Source organism: Capra hircus, chromosome 3 (genome assembly GCF_001704415.2).
Source record: "Capra hircus breed San Clemente chromosome 3, ASM170441v1, whole genome shotgun sequence".
Classification (NCBI taxonomy): Eukaryota; Metazoa; Chordata; class Mammalia; order Artiodactyla; family Bovidae; genus Capra; species Capra hircus.
The window spans coordinates 86,370,574-86,379,163 of NC_030810.1; positions in this window are offsets into that span (position 1 = coordinate 86,370,574).

The following is an 8,590-nucleotide window of genomic DNA, read 5'->3' on the forward strand; positions in this document are numbered from 1 at the left end:
CTTCTCCAGCAGCCAGCTTCTCACAGTCCCACTCTCTTCATTACCCAGATCTGGCTGCTTGGCAGCCTGCTCCTCAGCTGCAGTGCAGACTCCCCTCCTCCTGGACTGTTAAAGCCACCTCCTGCCAGTCTGCTTGACCCCAGCCCCTTTTTCAGATACAGCCTTCCCACTGTGACAGATGGTGCAGACACTCCTGCTCCCACTCCACCCCCAACCCCGCCCAAACACTTCAGATGGCTCCCTCCACCTATGAAATAAAGTCCAGACTTCTCAGCCAGATCCAGATTCCTCAAACTGTGGCCACAGTTCAGAATAGCAGGCTTCTCTGCCCACTCCAGTACTCTTGCCTGGAAAATCCCATGGATGGAGGAGGCTTGTGGGCTGCCGTCTGTGGGGTCGCACAGAGTTGGACACGACTGAAACGACTTAGCAGCAGCAGCAGCTGCTCTTCTTTTCTCTTGCTCTAGCCCCAGGGAACTTCTCACCTCTCCCAGGACTGACATGCATTACACCCTCCTTATCTGCTCCTGCTGTTCCCACTGCCCCATGCCTTTCCTCTGGCCTGTCCCTGGAACTCTTCCTTCTCCTTCAGTTCAGTTCAGTTCAATCGCTCAGTCGTGTCCAACTCTTTGTGACCTCATGAATCGCAGCACGCCAGGCCTCCCTGTTCATCACCAACTCCTGGAGTCCACCCAAACTCATGTCCATTGAGTTGGTGATGCCATCCAGCCATCTCATCCTCTGTCGTCCCCTTCTCCTCCTGTCTTCAATATTTCCCAGCATCAGGGTCTTTTCCAATGAGTCAGCTCTTCGCATCAGGTGGCCATAGTACTGGAGTTTCAGCTTCAACATCAGTCCTTTCAATGAACACCCAGGACTGATCTCCTTTAGGATGGACTGGTTGGATCTCCTTGCAGTCCAAGGGACTCTCAAGAGTCTTCTCCAACACCACAGTTCAAAAGCATCAATTCTTCGGCACTCAGCTTTCTTTATAGTCCAACTCTCACATCCACACATGACCACTGAAAAAACCATGCCTTGAATACACAGACTTTTGTTGGCAAAGTAATGTCTCTGCTTTTTAATATGCTATCTAGGTTGGTCATAACTTTCCTTCCAAGGAGTAAGCATCTTTTAATTTCGTGGCTGCAATCACCATCTGCAGTGATTTTGGAGCCCAGAAAAATAAAGTCAGCCACTGTTTCCACTGTTTCCCCATCTCTTTGCCATGAAGTGCTGGGACTGGATGCCATGATCTCAAGTTTTCTGAATGTTGAGCTTTAAGCCAACTTTTTCACTCTCCTCTTTCACTTTCATCAAGAGGCTCTTTAGTTCTTCACTTTCTGCCATAAGGGTGGTGTCATCTGCATATCTGAGGTTATTGATATTTCTCCTGGCAATCTTGATTCCAGCTTGTGCTTCCTCCAGCCCAGCATATCTCATGATGTGCTCTGCCTATAAGTTAAATAAGTAGGGTGACAATATACAGCCTTGACGTCCTCCTTTTCCTATTTGGAACCAGTCTGTTGTTCCTTGTCCTTCCCTTTCAAGGTGGTTCAAGTGCTGCCTTCTCTACAAAGCCTTCCCTAACTTCTTGCACCCTCACACAGATATTAATGAATAGGGCACTTGTCTCTGTCTACATTGGACTGGTTGCTCCTTGGGGCCAGAGCTGGAGTCTTGTCCATCTGTGTACTTCTCAGACTTAGCCCAGTGCCTGGAGCATGGCTAGGGCTGGAGAGGGCTCTCTCTTCAGCCTACTCCAATTTATTAATAACTAAGTTATTGCAGATGTTGCTTTGGGACTTGCTGGGCACAGCTCAGCCCCAGGCTCCGTCTCTTCCCTTCTGTGCTCAGGAGCCAAACGTGATCTCAACTGGATCTTAGACAGACTATACATCTGTATGGAATCTGCAAACAGCACCAGCACTGTTGACTGAAGCTATCATGGGTTAAGGCATCCAGTGCCATCTTTTGAGTCCCCAAGAAAATCTATCTAACTTGTCTGGGACATCAGGCTTGCAGCTCCTGACTGCAGCTAGCATTGGGAATACATTTTTGTGATTAACGTGAATGGGTTCAGGGCTGTGCAAAAGGAAACCTAGAGACTCAACTGGCTTCCCAGATGATGGCTCCAGGAATGACACCTGGTCACCCCTCTGTTCCATTCACCAGTTCCTCCATCCACCCATCCATTCACTCATTTGACTACTATTTACTGAATGCCTGCTACATATCAGCTGACATGCTAGATCCTAACTAGGTGTTTAAGGCAAACATGTTCTCGTTGCTCCTGGAGCTCACAGCTAGTAGGTAAGACAGACGTTAACCAAGTAAATTAATAAATAAATACGTACTTGTACTACAAATTTCAATATGTGCCATAAAGGAGGGGACATTCAATACCACCATATTCAATAGCTAGAAGGAAGCCAGGGTGCCCAGAACAGAGTGAAGGGGAAGAAATAAGAAGAGCCTGGGGCATTCCATCCCAAGCTTTGTGGACCCCTGTGAAGCTGGGTTTTATTCAAGGCACAACCAAAAGGTCGTGCCAGGTGTTTAGGAAGGGAGCCACACGCTCAGATTCAGACTTTGCAGTGTTACTCTGAGAAGGACACCATGAGGAGTCCTTTCATCAGAACAGTCCAGAAAGTGGCACACTCAACAAGAAAACTAGCCTGAACTTTTCAGTCAATACCACAAAAAAAGAAGGAAGGAAGGAAGCTAGCGAGGACGGATAGAGAGAAGGAAGGAAACTAAGGCAAGGTGTGGCTAGACGTGATGCGTAAACTTCTGGTTTAAAAGCACAGCCATCAGAGTTCTGTGAGGGAGTCTGAATTGGACTGGACACGAGATGACACAGGCATCATCCTGTTCCTGGGCGTGGCAGCGGTCCCCGTCCCACAGGGCTCTGACTCAGGCACTGGAGGGTGGGAGTCCATGATGTCTCACTTTCACTTCGTTCTCCAAACACTGAGAGAAAGCACAGTGTCAATGATTATTGAAACTGAGTGGAGAGTGTCTAGGGGTATGTTGTACCATTTCAGCCATTTTTCTGAATGCTAGACATTTGCCAAGACAAAAAATTGGGGGAGATGTTTTTCAATCTAAAAAAACAATTGTATTAATTTAAAAAATTTAAAAGATTACTTAGGCAACTGAGTGGTGACTGGTTTGGAGGGGGAACAACCTCAGGAAGATTCCATACAACCTGAGCCGAGCGCCCCCTGAGTGCCAGGCATGCAGTGGGGATGCTCAGAAATAGCCCACCCTGGGGGGGCACAGTTCTTGAGGCGCTAGCCTACTGTGTTCCCTCTTTGCCTGGCAAAGAAATAAAGCCACTCTTTGCTTCTCCTCTTTAAAAAATATAAAGAGCCCACCCTCAAGGCACACATCCTCTAGTTTTGAAGAAAAGTGCAGGGCAGCCAGCTGGGCACACGGGCAAGTGTGGACCGGAGAACATGCAGATCCCAGCCCGCCGGAGGCTGCCGCCCGTGGTCCCTGAGCAGCAGTGTCCGGAGCTCCCTGAGGCCAGGCTCTCCCCTCCCCATTTCTGTGCACTTTGTAGAGCAACAGCCAGGGCTTCTCCCCACCTCTCTCCTGACAGTGCAACTGTCCTGCCCACCCACCTCTGCCATTGGCAGCCTCCCTCCCCACCACTCCTCCCAAGCAGGCCATTGCGCCCAGATTTAAGCCCATGAGTTCACCAGGTTCTTCCCAGTCTGGCCCTGTCTGCCCTAGTATGCTGGGCCACAACACCCACCCCGATCTTATTAAATTTTTTGGCCATACAGTGTGGCTAGCGGGTGGGATCATTGAACCCAGCCCAGTAGTGAAAGCACAGAATCCTAACCACAAGACCAGCAGGCAGTTCCCACACCCAGCCCAGTCTTGGCTTCAGCCAAGGTGACCCTCATTTCATTCATTCGTGGCTTATACTGCTTAATCTGGAGCCGTATTGCCTGGGTTCCAGTCCCAGGTCTGCCCAGGTCTAGCTGGGTCACCTCAGAGAAGACCCTTAACCTGTAGGTTAAAGGAAGTTGCTGATGAATTTCTCTGGCCAGGAATGCAATTACTGATTCTTTAAGAGGCAACCAAGTCCTACCTCCTCCAAGAGGCCGTCTGAGATTTCTTCAACCCTCCCTGCTCTCTCTTCTGAATTCCTTTAGCCTTCTTTGTCTCGTCTGCTCTTGGACCACTTCACCCATGCTACCTTGTTCAGTTGAGAACCACATCCTATGCACGTGTGTATTTTCCAGGCTCTCCCTGCAGGTCACTTTCCCTCCTGAAGGCTGGCCTAGATGAGCAGTAATTTCCCTTTGAACCGACTCCAAGATCTTGCTGCACCTTGGATTTCTCCCATGTGGGAGGGAGATCTAAAGGTTCCTTAAGCTGGAAAGTTCTATGAAATAGGCAGGCCTTCCCTTAGGGGTCAAGGAGGACACCACCAGGACAAGCCCTAGTTTGAGACTCCGTAATGCTTAGACAAGGTTTCCCAGGTGGCTCAGTGGTAAAGTACTTGCTTGCCAATGCAGGAGACATGAGTTCGATCCCTGGGTAAGGATGATCTCTGGAAGAGGAAATGGCTAACCCACTCCAGTATTCTTTCCTGGAGAATCCCATGGACAGAAAAGCCTGGTGGGCTGCAGTCCATGGGATCGCACAACCACAAGGCTGCACAGAAGACACTGAAGTTTCCTTCCTGCTTTGGGGAGGGGGAAGCTGCTGAGGGCGTAAGAGCAGGTTGGGGGGACAGCTCTGTCCTGTGTCCCTGGGAGCAGGGTGGGAAGACTATTTGCCAAACTTGCCTGGAGATGAAGGAAGGGGTTCCTCACATCCCCAACTGGTCTGTCCTTGGGCAGAAAGGCTGTTTGCAACGAAGAGGGCTTCCTAAGCCCATGTTGCCTCAGCTCTAGGCTCCAGAATCAAGTTCCTCAGCCAAGGCTGCCATGCTCTCCCATCCAGCAAGCTTATTTTAGTACAGAGGGAGAGAGATGAATGGAGGGCTGCAGTTTCTCCGCGTGTTGGCTTGGGCCTTCAGCAGAAATGAGTCTCATTACCCAACCCCAATTCAAGGGATAATTAACAGATGGTATAATTTACGAGCATTCTCCGCACCACATGGCTATTAGGTGAAGAGCAAGATGCCCACGCAGCCCCTAGATCCTCCCAAACCACAGAGTCAAAGGGAGCCTGGAGAGGCGGAGCCCCGCAGAGGCCACTTAAGCCACCTTTTCTCTCTGGAGCCTTCCTTGGACTTGTTCATCTTCCGTCAGAGAAGAGGGCACTTCCCTGAGCTGGGGGTTCCCCTGCCCACTTCCTTCTCCTCCTCCCATCCACCACCATGGCCAGGAGTGTAGGCTCACCCTGATGCCTCTTGCTGTCACCAAAGCTCATCGCCTTTCCTCTTCCCCAGGGAGAAAGAAGGAAGCTGATTTCTCATTCTTGGCATTACCCTGTGGTCACATGGAGGTTGCTTGGGCCTAGAGGCCCGGAGAGGCGATACCCGGGTCTCCTGCCGTGATGCACGGAGAGTGACACTGATGTGGGCAGAGTGCCTTGTTGGAAAAGAGCGAGCATCTGACCCAATGCTTTTCAACTGGGTTCCTCCAGACCCTCAAGCTCCACAGGGGGCTCAGTGGGGATGGGCAAGACCCTGACTCCTACTTCAACCCCACAGCATATATTTTTTTTCAGATTACTATTTTTGAAACTTATTCTTAGTTGGAGGATGATTGCTTTACAGTGTTGTGTTGCTGTACAACCATGTGAACCAGCTATATCCCCTCCTTCGTGACCCTCCTTCCCAGCCCTGCCAGTCCACCCTCTAGGTCATCACAGAGCGTGAAGATGAGCTCTGTGCTATGCATCTGTTCCCTGTGCTAGCTATCCATTTTACACATGGATATATGTGATATATGTCTATGCTGCTTTCTCCATTTTTCAGCACCCCCCTTCTCTTACTGTGTCCAGAAGTCTGTTCTCTATGTCTGAGTCTCTATCCTGGCTCTGGAAAAATGTTCACCAGTACCATCTTTCTAGAGTCCTTATGTATGTGTTAATATATGGTATTTGTTTTTCTCTTTCTGACTTACTTCACTCTGTATAACAGGCTCTAGGTTCATCTGCTTCACTAGAACTGACTCAAATGTGTTCCTTTTTACGGCTGAGTAATATTCCATTTTATATATGTACCACAACTTCTTTATCCGTTCGTCTGTCATCTAGGTTTTTTCCATGTCCTAGCTATTGTAAATAGTAGCAGGACTATTTTTATCTTGCTTATCATCTGGGCTTCACTTTATATTTCAGTTAAAAAGGGATTCTACTGTTAAATAAAAATTTGAAGTTATTGAGCTTATTCTAGCCCATCATCTTACAAAAGGGAATTGGCACAAGCATTTGACCAAAGTCACACAGCTAGATGGTGGTGAGTTGGACCTCCTCCCCAGGCCAACCTTCATACCACTGGCCCCAGCCCCTCGCTGCTCACACAGTTGGCCCTGGGCCTCTGGATGGGGTATGAGAGAGGGAAGTCTCTTTGGATCACCCTCCACCTCCCAGTGCCTGGACCTACTTCAAGGTCTGGCTTCCATGCCTGGCCAGGAGTCCCGGAATCTCCCACGCCCCTTCAAGTGGCAGATCCAGTCTAAAGTCTGCAAATGGAGAGGTTCCGGAGCCCTGTGCTCTGGGCAGGATTGTTTGCAGTCACAAAGCTGAGGGTGGAAGGAGGGGAGTGGCAGCTGGATGTGGATGGGGAAGTGGAGAGGGGGCAAGAGGTCATCTCTCTGGACAAGAGGCCCTATGGGGCAGTGAAAACCACTGGTCTAGGACCCAGGAAGCTTGAATTAAAACTTGGTCCCACCTGTCTCCAGCCTTGTGACCCTGTACAAGGTTCACCCTCTGTGAGGCTCAGAACCTGCTAATATTAGCATGTTTATACCCACTGGCTTTTGCTCTGACATTCCCAGCCTACCTCCCCCTGACAAGCCTGGGTGGCATCCAGGTGGAGGTTGGGGTCATTCTGCAGCGCATTCTGCAGCTGGACTCCAAGGGGCAGCCTGATTAGATCACAACTTTGCTGAGGGGCAAGAAGAGCTAAGAAAGCCTTCCTCAGCAATCAATGCAAAGAAACAGAGGAAAACAACAGAATGGGAAAGACTAGAGATCTCTTCAAGAAAATTAGAGATTCCAAGGGAACATTTCATGCAAAGAAATTTCTGTCCTCGATAAAGGACAGAAATGGTATGGACCTAACAGAAGCAGAAGATATTAAGAAGAGGTGACAAGAATACACAGAAGAACTGTACAAAAAAGAGCTTCACGACCCAGATAGTCATGATGGTGTGATCACTCACTTAGAGCCAGACATCCTGGAATGTGAAGTCAAGTGGGCCTTAGAAAGCATCACTATGAACAAAGCTAGTGGAGGTGATGGAATTCCAGTGGAGCTATTTCAAATCCTAAAAGATGATGCTGTGAAAGTGCTGCACTCAATATGCCAGCAAATTTGGAAAACTCAGCAGTGGCCACAGGACTAGAAAAGGTCAGTTTTCATTCCAATCCCAAAGAAAGGCAATGCCAAAGAATGCTCAAACTACTGCACAATTGCACTCATCTCACATGCTAGTAAAGTAATGCTCAAAATTCTCCAAGCCAGGCTTCAGCAATACGTGAACTGTGAACTTTCAGATGTTCAAGCCGGTTTTAGAGAAGGCAGATGAACCAGAGATCAAATTGCCAACATGCGCTGGATCATGGAAAAAGCAAGAGAGTTCCAGAAAAACATCTCTTTCTCCTTTATTGACTGTGCCAACGCCTTTGACTGTGTGGATCACAATAAACTGTGGAAAATTCTGAAAGAAATGGGAATACCAGACCACCTGACCTGCCTCTTGAGAAATCTGTATGCAGGTCAGGAAGCAACAGTTAGAACTGGACATGGAACAACAGACTGGTTCCAAATAGGAAAAGGAGTAAGTCAAGGCTGTATATTGTCACCTGCTTATTTAACTTATATGCAGAGTACATCATGAGAAATGCTGGGCTGGAAGAAGCACAAGCTGGAATCAAGATTGCCCAGAGAAATATCAATAACCTCAGATATGCAGATGACACCACCCTTATGGCAGAAAGTGAAGAGGAACTAAAGAGCCTCTTGATGAAAGTGAAAGAGGAGAGTGAAAAAGTTGGCTTAAAGCTAAGCATTCAGGAAAGTAAGATCATGGCATCCAGTCCCATCACTTCATGGGAAATAGATGGGGAAACAGGGGAAGACTTTATTTGGGGGGGGCTCCAAAATCACTGCAGATGGTGACTGCAGCCATAAAATTAAAAGACTTTTACTCCTTGGAAGGAAAGTCATGACCAACCTAGACAGCATATTGCAAAACAGAGACATTACTTTGCCAACAAAGGTCTGTCTAGTCAAGGCTATGGTTTTTCCAGTGATCATGTATGTATGCGAGAGTTGGACTGAAGAAAGCTGAGCACCAAAGGATTGATGCTTTTGAACTGTGGTGTTGGAGAAGACACTTGAGAGTCCCTTGGACTGCAAGGAGATCCAACCAGTCCATTCTGAAGGAGATCA